At 35.3% G+C, this 12,527-nt stretch overlaps 1 protein-coding gene across 13 annotated transcripts in view; it reads left to right on the plus strand.

The window, feature by feature from the left end:
- SLITRK1 (SLIT and NTRK like family member 1) overlaps positions 1-12,527 on the plus strand; it is a 430,289-nt gene that overhangs the window by 40,653 nt on the left and 377,109 nt on the right. For 10 of the 13 annotated variants that reach the window (XR_004279168.1, XR_004279171.1, XR_004279169.1 and 7 more), the window contains exon 3: positions 310-447. The exons of the other annotated variants lie outside the window; for them this stretch is intronic. The gene's annotated coding sequence lies outside the window, so the exon portion shown is untranslated. The remainder of the gene's footprint in view (positions 1-309; positions 448-12,527) is intronic. 13 annotated transcript variants of the gene reach the window in all.

The raw sequence follows: 12,527 nt of genomic DNA on the forward strand, positions 1-12,527 counted from the left end.
TTTTTTCCACACTGCCTATGTTCCCAACTCCCACTATTCACTGTGTACCTCCTTCCCTCTCTCAGGTTCATTTAATCATGGGTGGAATAGGAATTTTTAAAAAGGCTTGTAGTCTCCTTCATGGATAGTATGCTAGTAAGATGGTGTTGTAGAAATAATTATTCTCAATTTACCTCATTCACTGAGAGAGAGTGCATGCACACAAGTGAGCATTCCCTTAGAAATTAGGAAATTATACCCAAAGGCATGACAAAAACAAAATAGACATGATGGTTCACCAGTAAAAGGAATCTGCAATTCGTTTTCCAGGTAAAGCCCTGGGCAGGTGAAGAAATCGCAGGGATCATACAGTTGGATAATGAGATGATACAGAAAGGACAGCTGTCAATGTTCTTCTGAGCTGCAGAAGAACCTAAAATAAGCAGAAATGTCCCATATCTTCAAGAGGTAAACCTGCTATACCTTAAGTAGCCTCATGGAGATAAATGAAGGCTGTCTCAGGAAGTACCTGTCTGAGTAAGTCAGTTATCAAGGAGCAGAAAGAATAAAGGAGTTTTCAGTCTAGAATAGAAGACAAAGAGCCATAGGTGACACCTCCTGCAGGTGTCCCATATAGTCTTAGGAAGCTACACTCCCCATCATGGAGATGCATGCAGGAGAGAAAGGGGTTTAAAAAAGAAAAAAAAAGACATAATAAATTTCAGGCACCTTAGTAGAAATTTTAAATTTTAAGTGGAAATCAGTGGAGATGTATTTATTCAATAATCACCTGAAAGCGTACTGTGGGATAAAATGTTTAACAAAACAATCACAATCCCTCTTCAAATTTTTATAGTCTAGTAAGTTAAATAGACTTTAAAAACATGATAAATTATCTTTGCTATATTCAATAAGTGACAGAGGAAAGTACTATAAAAGATGAGGATTATGGAAACAAATAGTAGATGGAAATGACCTGGTCAAGAGGGATTGGGGATAACGTTTCAGGGAAAGTTGTATCTGAGCTGAGAAAAAAGAGATAATTGGAAATTGGCGAGTTAAGGTGCTGCTAACTGGAATTTTTGCATATTTGAATGAAGGTAGGCATGGATAGAGTTATGGGAACTGCAAGGACTTGGGAGATGAGCTGGAGCTAGAGCCCAGAGAATGGTAGAAGAGGTGGATGGGTGATCAGAGGTCAGATCATCAGAGATGACATGAAAGGTCATTTGCTAGAAGTTAAGAATTATGAAAATAGCAATGGAAGGGGTTTACACATGAGTGGTATGATCAGATTTCTATTTCGGAAAGTTCATTCTAGCTGTCCCTACACCCTATAAGTGGTGGAGAGTGCAAGGCAGTGAAGCAGCTACTATTCAAAGACAGGATTAGAAGGCTACTGCAGTCATTTAGGCAGGGAATAACATAATTTTAGAGGAGAGTAACAGTGAATGAAAGGAAATAATAACAGCTTTTCATCTATCAGGAAGTAAAAGTGATAGGATTTCATAAATAATTGATTGGATGTTGGGAGTTCAGGGAGTGGCTCATGGGTTCCTGGGTGGCTCATAGTTTCCTCCATATAGAATTGTATATATGGTGGAAGAGGGCATGTATTAGGTACAAAGTTTATAGATTTGGACATAAGACTGAAGAGATCTGGTCCAGTAGCTCCTTATACAAACTTCAACTTTTATTCTGAAGGAAAGAGAAGATACTTCAGGTATTGAGTAGAGGAGAGATGTGATCTGATTTAGGTCTTAATGTGATCATGTTGATTCTTTGTTGAAAGGTACAAAGGAAAAATTTTGCCAACTTAAGGCAGATGTCTTAGTCCATTCAGGCTACAATAACAAACTACAATTTTGGTAGTAGGAGGTTGGTAAGTCCAAGATGAAGACTCCAGCAGATTCTCTGTCTAGTGAGGGCTTACTTCCTGCTTCATAGATAACTATCTTCCTGCTGTGTCCTTACTTGGCAGAAGAGGGGAGAAAGCTCTCTAGGGTCTTTTTTAGAAGCACTAATCCCATACACAAGGGCTCAGTCTTGGTGATCTAATTATCTCACAAAGACCACACCTCCAAATACTTGGATTAGATTTCAGCATATGAATTGGGGTCCTGGTGGGCAGGGACTCTTTCAGTTGATAACAACAGGCAAGGAAGACTATTTAAGACTTGTAGTGGAAAGAGGCCAGAACTCATTCTGAACTTCTGGAGAACAAAGGACTAGATAATTTTCAAGACCTGTGCTGTGGTGGGTGGAGAATGAATGGGGGAAATCACAGTCCACTTGTGGTTGCTAATTCGGTTTACCAAAGGAAAAGTAATACTACCTTATCTTCATGACAATACATAGTTTTACAACTTGAACCAAGGTATTCACTAAATTTAGAAGTTAGTTTTCTACCCTTAACACAGAAACTGGGAGATGGGGATACTATCTCTCTTGAAGTTCACATTTTAAAAGGATGGCTCCCAGGTCCTTAAAAAAGACTTTCTTGGGTTGTGAAACTAGCAACAAGCTTTTTTTGGCTCTTACTTTACTTATTTTTTATTATTTTAATTCCAGTATAGTTAACACCCAGTATTGTATTAGTTTCAGGGGTACAGGATTCATGATTCAACAATACCATGCATTACCTGGTGCTCATCAAGATAAATGCACTCCTTAATCCTCATGACCTATTTCACCCATCCCCTCACTCACCTCTTCTCTGGTAACCAACCATCAGTTTGTTCTCTATAGTTAAGAGTCTGTTTCTTGGTTTATGTCTGTCTTTCTTTTCCTTTTACTCATTTGTTTTGTTTCTTAAATTCCATGTATGAGTGAAATCACATGGTATTTTCTTTCTCTGTCTGACTTATTTCACTTAGCAATCTCTAGCTCCATCCGCATGTTGCAATGGCCCTCTTGCATTATGGTGGGATTGCAAACTGATGCAGCTACTATGGAAAACAGTATGGAAGTTTCTTAAAAAGTTAAAAATAGAACTACTCTATGATCCAGTAATAGCATTACTGGGTGTTTACCCTCAAAATACAAAAACACTAATTTAAAGGGATACATGCACCTCTATATTTATAGCAGCATTATTTATAATAGCCAAATTATGGAAGCAGCCCAAGGGTCCATTGATAAATGAAAGGGTAAAGAAGATGTGGGAACAGACTTTTAATAGATTAATATCTCAAAGTGGCAGAGAAAATTTACAGTTAAAAGTTTTCTAAAGTAAAGGCTATGAAAAAGGTGAAATCAGACTCCTTGATTCAACATGAAGCTTGTCTTAAGTTTAGTCAAGCGGGGGGACTGTTTAGGCATACTTAGTCAAAGGCAAAGGTGGAAGCAGGGACATTGTTAGTTTTAAAGATGGGATTTCTCTCCACAGTATTTATCTTGCTGTTTCTGATTATTAGCTCATTATAATTAATAGTGTAATTCAGAGGATTTATCTCCTGGCATAAGAGATTAGGTGTGCATATCGTTCTTCAGTTGAAACATTTTCCAATTCCACCTGCTTGAAATATATATGACTAGGTACTGTTTCATATTCGATTTCATGTGTGACACCCACTTCAGATCCTCATATATATGAAAAACTTATATTCATAGTTATGGAACATACATACTTTCATATTTATAATCAGAATATATCACATAAATGACAGCACTCATCTCATAATAGGTCAATACAAGGCACATTGGATATTCCAGTAAATGACAGAGGAATGAAGAAAAAGCCAAAATTATATTAATCAATATCAATTTCAACTATATAATTTTAGAGGTGACCAGCCCTGTGTAACATATTTTTTCCTTACCCAAAAGGGAAAATGAATTATGTCATTGGTATCAGGAAGTACAAATCACATATTTTTAAAAATTTTTATGTATTGCAAGTATTATTAAGACCAAGAGTTCTAACACAAAACTATTATTTTCATTCCAAATGCCCAGTAGCCTCATTTGATTATTGACTACTGCATTGGATGGTGCAGATACAGAACACTTCCATCATCAGAACAAATTATATTAAAACTGATTAGAAAGTCATATAAACAGATGCAAGATGAACTTAGAAGAATGAGCAGAAAATAAAATTTAAGTCTAATTGGATTAATATTATGACAGTAATAATTGTCTAAATGTTAAAACAATTAAATCACAAAGAAGAGATGTGCTAATTGGATTATATAAACTACAAAACCTGCTCAAAGTGAAAAGTAACTGAAAAAGTAAAAATAGACTTGGTAAAACTGATATAATTGTGCTAAAAAGTTTGTATATAAATACAAAAATATATAAGAAAATTATAAATGATCTAATGTTTGCAATATAAATGTTACAGGAGAATACAAAGAATAAATAATTTCCTGTAAAGTGAACAAAGCCAATACTTAGAGGAAAATAGAAAATTATAACACATAAATAAGGGAGGTGTTCAGCAATATTATTCATCTCACAAGGTGAAAATAATGAAGCATTATATTTTAAAGACATAAATTCTACTTATAGCAACTTACTGCTAACGATGTCATTTCAAAGGTTGGAAATTAGTATAGGTTTAGAGATGTTTATCATAGAATTTTTTACTACGAATAATTGGAATTATCCTATCCTTGCAATAACTGGAACTTGAAAGAAAATAGTTTTGTTCATAATTTGTAAAGGATACAAAGCAACATAGTAAATGAAAGGAAACCAATGCAAAGGACTGTACTGTGTTTACAACTGTGCAAAACTATGAAACTATAGAAACAACAACAGTAGAAGGACAGTAGAAAAAAGGGGAATTTCATAGGTTAATTGGACTTTATAAAATAGATAATGATTGCGACTATTTTTCTAACAGTATTTATCAAATATTTAGGTTACTACATGGTGAGCATAGTGCTAATCACTTTATATTCATTAAATTAATTAATCCTTCTAACAACCCAGGGAAAGTGCTGTTATCATTCTTCATTTTACAAATGATAAAACTGTATCTTAGAAAGGTGCTGCACCTTGTCCAAGGTCACTCAATGGTAAATAGCAGAATTTAGGGCTTAACCCAGGTCTCTGTTGCTAAAATATTGACCATGCTATTTAGAGTTAGATACAATGAAAAATTCTCTGTTTGCAAAAACTTTCTCCCTAGCATATATACAGGTTTTTATACACATTAAAGTACATTAGTAAAATGTTCTTCATTCCCTATGTAATACACTTATTGTAGCACACTATTCTGTTTTGTAATCTCTAAAAATCTTGGTAAATGCAATTAATTACCAGTTGATGAAAAGTTTTGAAATTTGTTATATCTAATTCAAACCACATCAGATCTCTCATCTCTTGTTCAAACACATTACAAATTTCCAGGAATATTTTGAAATAAGTAATTTTGCCCTGAAAAAAACAATGTCAAAATTCAGGTCCTAGAACTCTGCTTTGTAGGTTCTCAAAAGAATTTTACATAATCTCACAGGAAATGAACTCCTTGACACAGGAATGAATCTGACAGAGGATGGATTACAGTTTATACACCCCCTCTAAGAAATGATTGACTCTTTCTTGTAACATTAACTTTTCTTTATTACCCACAAGGATTAATCATTTTCCTAGTTTTTAATGGAGAAATTGTTACCATGTCTTGCAGTTTGTGTCCCAGATGCACCAAAGAATTGGAGACCCAAGACCAGATTGAAGATACAGAGTTTTTTGAGTAGATAAGTGTAGTTAGTACACTTAAAGAGCGAAAGTGGGCCATTGCCTGGTGAAAAGTGGCAATGGCACCCATAAGCTCTAGCTGTATTCTTTAAGCCCACTTTGTGTACAGGTAAATTTGTCATTGGTTGACATTTTTGATTGACAGCTGATGGTTATATAACATTTTGGCATCTGCACATGCACCTATCCATGAGGTATTCTACTGTAATTGTATATATTTATATATTGTATATTTATGAGTGTCTAATGAGCCTACGCTGTGGCCTTAAATTTTATTTAAGGGCAAGCTGCACCTCTTGTGCATATGCTTGGCTCTTCAATGTCCCCTGTGGCTTTGAAACCACCTCTGCTGCTAGGACTTTCTATTCTGTTAGCTCTTAGAGGTGGCTCCGAAGGTATGGCTATTAGAGGGGCGTGAGGAGGTGTGAGGCCTGAGGAGCATGCAGTACTAGATACTTCTGTCAAAAAAAGAGACAACACGGTAGAGAAACCCTCCTTCAAGCTAACATCCTCAAGGCACCCTGAGCAGAGAGGCCTTTCCAAAGGGGTATGTGGAAGCGCAAGGAAAGGTGTGAATGAGGGGTGTTCTGAGAGTGCGGCCAGCATCTGCTTTATCTCTCATGCCTCATGCCTAACTAACTGCCTAACAAAACAATTCTTAATGAGGTCATATATGAGATATGAGATGTGGATATGAGAGTAAAATAATAACTACATTCCTTTTTTATTGCTGCTATAACAAATCACCAGCAATTCAGCAGCTCAGAATAATTCAAAATTATTATATCACAGTGTCTTTTGGGCAGAAGTTCAGGTAGGGCCAGCGAACATCACATAGCTGAAATCAAAGAGATAGCAAGGTTGTGTTTCTTGCCAGAGCCAGTGGGGTGAATCATTCAGATTGCTGGCAGAATTCATTTCCTTGCCACTATGGAACTAAGGTCTCCATTTTCATTTCTGACTACAGGCTAAGGGTCAAAGGGTCACTTTCAGCTTCTAGAGGCCACCTGTGTTTTCTAATAACTGGCTGCCTTCAATGCCATCAATTGTGAGCTGAATTCTTCTCAAGCTTCAAATCTATTCCATCTCTCCATCACCATTTCCTTCGTTTCCTTCTTCCGCAGGGATTTCTCTAACTCTACTAAATTTTTTATCTTTAAAGGCTCCTGTGATTACACTGAGCCTAGGATTACCCTGAATAATCTTCCTATTTTAGAATCAGCTAATTAACAAACTTTATTCCATCTGTACAGTACCTACACAGCACTCTGGCTACTTTGTATGTTAAAAATGAAAGTCATATTTTTGGTCACAATTAAGTTGTAATAATCTTTGAACTATAATATCAGAAGTTTAATAATGAATATCTAAAAATAACCCTAGAAACATTTAAATTAAGTAGTTACTCAATTTTTATAATTGAAAAGTTTGATCAGTTTCCTTTGGAGTTGTAATTGTGTTTGTATCTTCAGTTACAAGACTGTTTTTTTCCATGGATCTTTTAAATCTACAATAGATGCATCTCAAATTAAATATTTTGTTAGAAGGACCTTGACTATTTTAATTAAAAGGAAATCACACAACGACATGAGAATTTCATTTAACAATGCCATTCCCTTTCTCTCGTCATAGATAACTAATTGACTTTACATATATTAAATGTAATCAGAATAGATACTTAAATCTTTGTCAGTGTCTAAGTACACTTTTAACTGCCAGGGTTGATTTAGATGCGTTGGTATACCTCACCCTTGGAGAGTACATGTTGTCATTTTCACAGGAATATACAAGAGTGCTAAGAAACACACCTGGTGGAGGGATGCCTGGGTGGCTCAGTTGGTTAAGCAGCTGCCTTCAGCTCAGGTCATGATCCCAGCGTCCTGGGATCGAGTCCAACAAGGGCTCCTTGCTTGGCAGGGAGCCTGCTTCTCCCTCTGCCTCTGCCTGCCATTCTGTCTGCCTGTGCTCGCTACCCCCCCCCCCCCGATTAAAAAAAATAATAAAAAAAAAAGAAACACACCTGGTGGGACTAAGAGTATTTTTGATTAAAGTATCCACCTGTCTGGTTTACTAACCAAGCATGAATTGAAATGCTGGTCCTTGTTATTTCTAGTCGACTAAAGTATATACTGTATCCTATATGGAGAGATAAATCTATAATGTTAATTTTCTTTTTTTTGGTTCCATTAAAGCTCCCCTCTAGCCCCCACACACATGTTAGAAAAGACCAACCAAGAATCATGGTCTTTAATCACCATATTTTAACTCTAGCTTGGTTCTTTTTTTTTTCATTTCTTTTCTTTTCTTTTTTTTTTTTTTAAAGAATGATTAGAAGGCAAAATGTAATTCCCTTCCTCCAAGGCTATTATTAGTTGTGCTAGTATACTCTAATATGGTATCATTTAAAAAATTACATTCTCCCATGTTCCATCAGTAATGAATCCTAACAAAACTGAGGTAAATTCATCAGCCTTATTAATCCACTAAAATCCTCTAACATAGGCAGGGACATAGTTTTGAACACTTACATTTTGATGGAAATATATTCTCAAGTCATAGATCTAATTTAAAGTTTAAAATGAATGCCTCCTTTTAAATCAAGACAACTGGGAAGTATGTGACTCTTTGACATAATCACTTTGTAAGCAGGAAACCTTGCCCTTGTCTCAAATTACTTTTTCAGCTTCATTTCTTGCTTGTATCATCTATTCAACAGATACACCATGGGTGCAAAGCTCTGTGGTAGGCAAAAGAGATAAAAAGAAGAAACACATGGCCACTGTTTGCAGAAACTCCACACTGGTGGAGAAGCTGGAAGAATGACTGTGGGGCTCTAAGAGAGACATACACATCCAGCCTCCTGGCAACAGGAAAAAAGAGACAGAGATGTCCTAGTCTCACCATTCAGCTTGTCTCTCCTGTAACAACTATGCACAATCCTGCCTTTGTTCCCTTCATCACACAGAATCCTAATTCTATAATGAGTTTTTATGTCATTGTGTAATTCCCAGAAATCAATTTTGAAAGCAATTTGAGAGACTAAATTGTCACTGATTCCACCTCCAACCCCAGTACATGCACAAGCGTATCTCCCCAAGTTGGATTAAAGGTCCGTGTCCTCTGCATCTGTAGTGAATGATTTACAACTCCAAGAAATTTAGTCCACAAGTAAAAATAAGAATATAGTACTTCCATCATTAGGTCTTTGTGATAATTAAATATGGCTGTAGGTGAAAGAAAACATCAGATGAATTACAGATCTTCCTCAACTTACAATGGGGTTATGTCTTAACAAACCCATCATAACTTGAAACTGTAAGTAAATAAAAAAATGCATCAAATACACCTAACACACCAAAACATCACAGCTTAGACTAGCCTACCTTAAATATGTTCAGAACATTTAGGTCAACTTACAGTTGGACAAAATGATTTAGCACAAAGACTCTTTTATAATAAAGTGTTGAATATCTCATGTAATTTATTGAATACAATACTGTGAAAGTGAAAAACAAGAGTGATTGGATGGGTACAGAATGGTTGTCAGTCTGTGTTGTTGACCTTAATAATCATGTGGCTGACTGGGAGCTAAGGCTCACTGCTGCCACCCAGCATCATCAAAGAGCATCAAAACACATATCCCTAGAGAGCAAAATTCAAAATTCAAAGCATAGTTTCTACGGGGCGCATACCATTTTAACACCATTATAAAGTCAAAAAATCATAAGGCAAACGATTGTCAGGGACTATCTGTATTTACATTTATTATACCTAGCCTTTTTCTTTATATATTTTCGCATACTTTTTTTACACCTGATTGAAGTCATGAGAGGACTGCAGTTTTGCCAAGCCATTGTTCATTCATCACCTTAACATCTGTAGGACTTTGTTTTTACATTTCCCTCCTACCTTTCTTCATTACTTGATCTCTTCAGATTCCCACATATTGAGTACACACACTTCTATTTTCTTATCTTAAAAAGCTAACAACCGCTTTCATCTATTTTAACTAAAATAATTTTCTGTACCTGTCCCACAGTATCTTCTGGAAAATCAATATAAATTAGTTGACTTAATTATCACTCATTCTGCTGATGGTCCCCTGAATATGTTTTCATGCCCCCAAATCCCCATATCTAATTTTGCATATGTTACCGATGACCTTCATCAGCACAGTTGATTGCATACCTTTATTATCCTGTAAAACAATAACATTTGACCCAGCTGAATACTTCTTGATTTTGACACCCTGGTTTTCATAAAACGGTAGTCTTCATTCTCCTCAATTATAATTAACCCAACAAATAGCTTGAGTTCTTACTATGCCAGTTACACTTTTTTATGCTACTTCTACAAAGTGTTCTCTGTCCTTATATGTGACATGCACCTTGGGTCATTTCTATGCCATTTTTTCATGCCTTTGTTACTTTCTTCTTTGACAAACCAACTTGCTTTCATGTACAGAAACATATATATCAAAAATTATTTCAAATGTAATTAGTATATGAATTAATAAAATGAGTGGGAGGGCTTTCTTTTATTATTTTAAAAAATTTATTTTAGTTTTTTCAGTCTTCCAAGATTCATTGTTTAAGCACCACACCCAGTGCTCCATGCAGTAAGTGCTCTCCTTAATACCCACCACCAGGCCCACCCATCCCCCTACCACTCTCCCCTCCAAAGCCCTCAGTTTGTTTCTCAGAGTCCACAGTCTGGGAGGACTGTGTAATGCTAATTAGTAAACATAAGAGGAATAATATAACTAGAAAAATGGTTGGATGTTAGGACCACTAGATAAAAGCTTGAAGAGGACCAAGTATTTATATCACCTGAAGATATCTCACCACATATAAATTATAAAGGATAAAATGTTAACTTCACAATGGAGAAAACTGGGAGACATCATCTTAAACAAGTAATGAAAATTAACATCACCAGTGGAACACAGTGGCATCAAGTATTTCTTAATGCAATTCTGTAATAATGCGTGGCCCATTATGTGGCATTCCTGATGAAAATGCAAATTCCAAATCAGGTGAAGAAATTATTAAAACCAAACGAGAGAATTCTACAAAACAACCATCTTGTATTTTATTTTATTTTATTTTATTTTTTTGCAAAACAATGCCTAACAGTTCTAGAGTAAGTGAAATTAAGAACACCTAGGACAATGTAATACAATTCATCTTTCTGGATCAAGAAAATATTAAAATTGCTGTAAAGGTCCATTATTGGAAAAATAACAGAGCATCAGTTTTAAGTGCTCTGGATTCTTCTTTGTACTGCAGTTACATAAAGTAATTTTCTTTTGAAGACATTTGAAGAGATAGTTAATTATATCTATAATTAGTTCTCAGACATTTTAAATAATGTAAATGCATGTGAATTCATAGAAACAAAGGAGCAAATATTATAAAATGTTAACACGTGGTATATCTAGGTGAAGGTTATAAAGATATTTGTTGTACAATTCTTTGAATTTCTTTAGGTTTGATTTAAAAAAAAAATTCAAGTTCAGGGGAAAAAATGGCACATATGAGGAGGGAAAGAGTAGCAAAAACAGTGGAGGATGATTCTACCATGATGGAGCTTATATACTGAAATAAAAATTAGATATATAAGAGCATAATTACAGATTGTGGTAAGTTCTATGAAGGAAATAAATTATGCATTGTGGGAAAAACCTTCTTTGGAAAGCTTTGATCAGGAATTCTGTCTCAAAGATTGCATGTGAATTGAAATGGAATGAGTATAACCCTGGCATGTGAATGCTTGTGGAAGAGCATCCTAAAAAAAAGAAATCATATATGTTTTTACCTATTCATTTCCTTCCCTTCTCCTCATTTTACTGCCACATAACTTTACCATTTCCAGACTGATATAACTGGAATCATACAGTGTGCAGCTTTTTCTGACTGGCTTCATGCACCAAGTTTTTTCAATGCTTGGAACCTTATGTCTCTATAGTGCTCAATAATAGTCAATTATATGGATATATCACAGATTGTTCGTCCACTTAACCTATTGAAGGGAATTCTTGGTTGGAAGCAAAAGATTTTGACAATTTTTAACAATTACAAATAGAACTGCCATAAACTTTCACATGTAGATGGAACTACTACTTCATTATTGGTATACAGAAATGGAACAGATTTCTGTACATTGTATCCTGTGACTTTATTTAATTCATATATGTCAGTTTTGGTAATTTTTTGGTGGAGTCTTTAGGGTTTTACATACATAGTGTTGTGTCATCGGCAAATTCTGCAAATAGTGAGAGTTTTACTTTTTCCTACCAATTTGGATGCCTTTTATTTCTTTTTGTTGTCTGATTGCTATGGTTAAGACTTCTAGTAGTGAGTTAAATAAAAGTGAAAAGAGTGGACATCCTTATTCTGTTCCTTATCTTTTTCACCATTGGGTATGATTTTGCCTGTGGATTTATGGCCTTCATTATGTTGAGGTATATTCCCTCTAAACCTACTTTATTGAGTGTTTTTTATCATGAATGGCTGTTGTGCTTTGTCAAATGCTTTTCCAGAGTCTGTTGAAGTTTTTATCTTTGTCTTGTTGATGTGGTCTATCATGTTGATTGATTTGTAGATACTGAAGAACTCTTGTACCCAGGAATAAATCCCTTTTGATCATTGCAAATGATTTTTTTAAACATAGTGTTGGATTTGGCTTGCTAACATTTTGTTGAGGATTTTTGCCTCTGTGTTCATCAGGAATGTTCATCAGGGATGTTGGCCTGTAGTTTTTTTTCGTTTGTTTGCTTGTTTGTTTTTGTGGTCTCTTTGTCTGGTTTTGATATCATGGTAATCCTGGCCTCCATAGAA

Source organism: Mustela erminea, chromosome 15, assembly GCF_009829155.1.
Source record: "Mustela erminea isolate mMusErm1 chromosome 15, mMusErm1.Pri, whole genome shotgun sequence".
Lineage (NCBI taxonomy): Eukaryota > Metazoa > Chordata > Mammalia > Carnivora > Mustelidae > Mustela > Mustela erminea.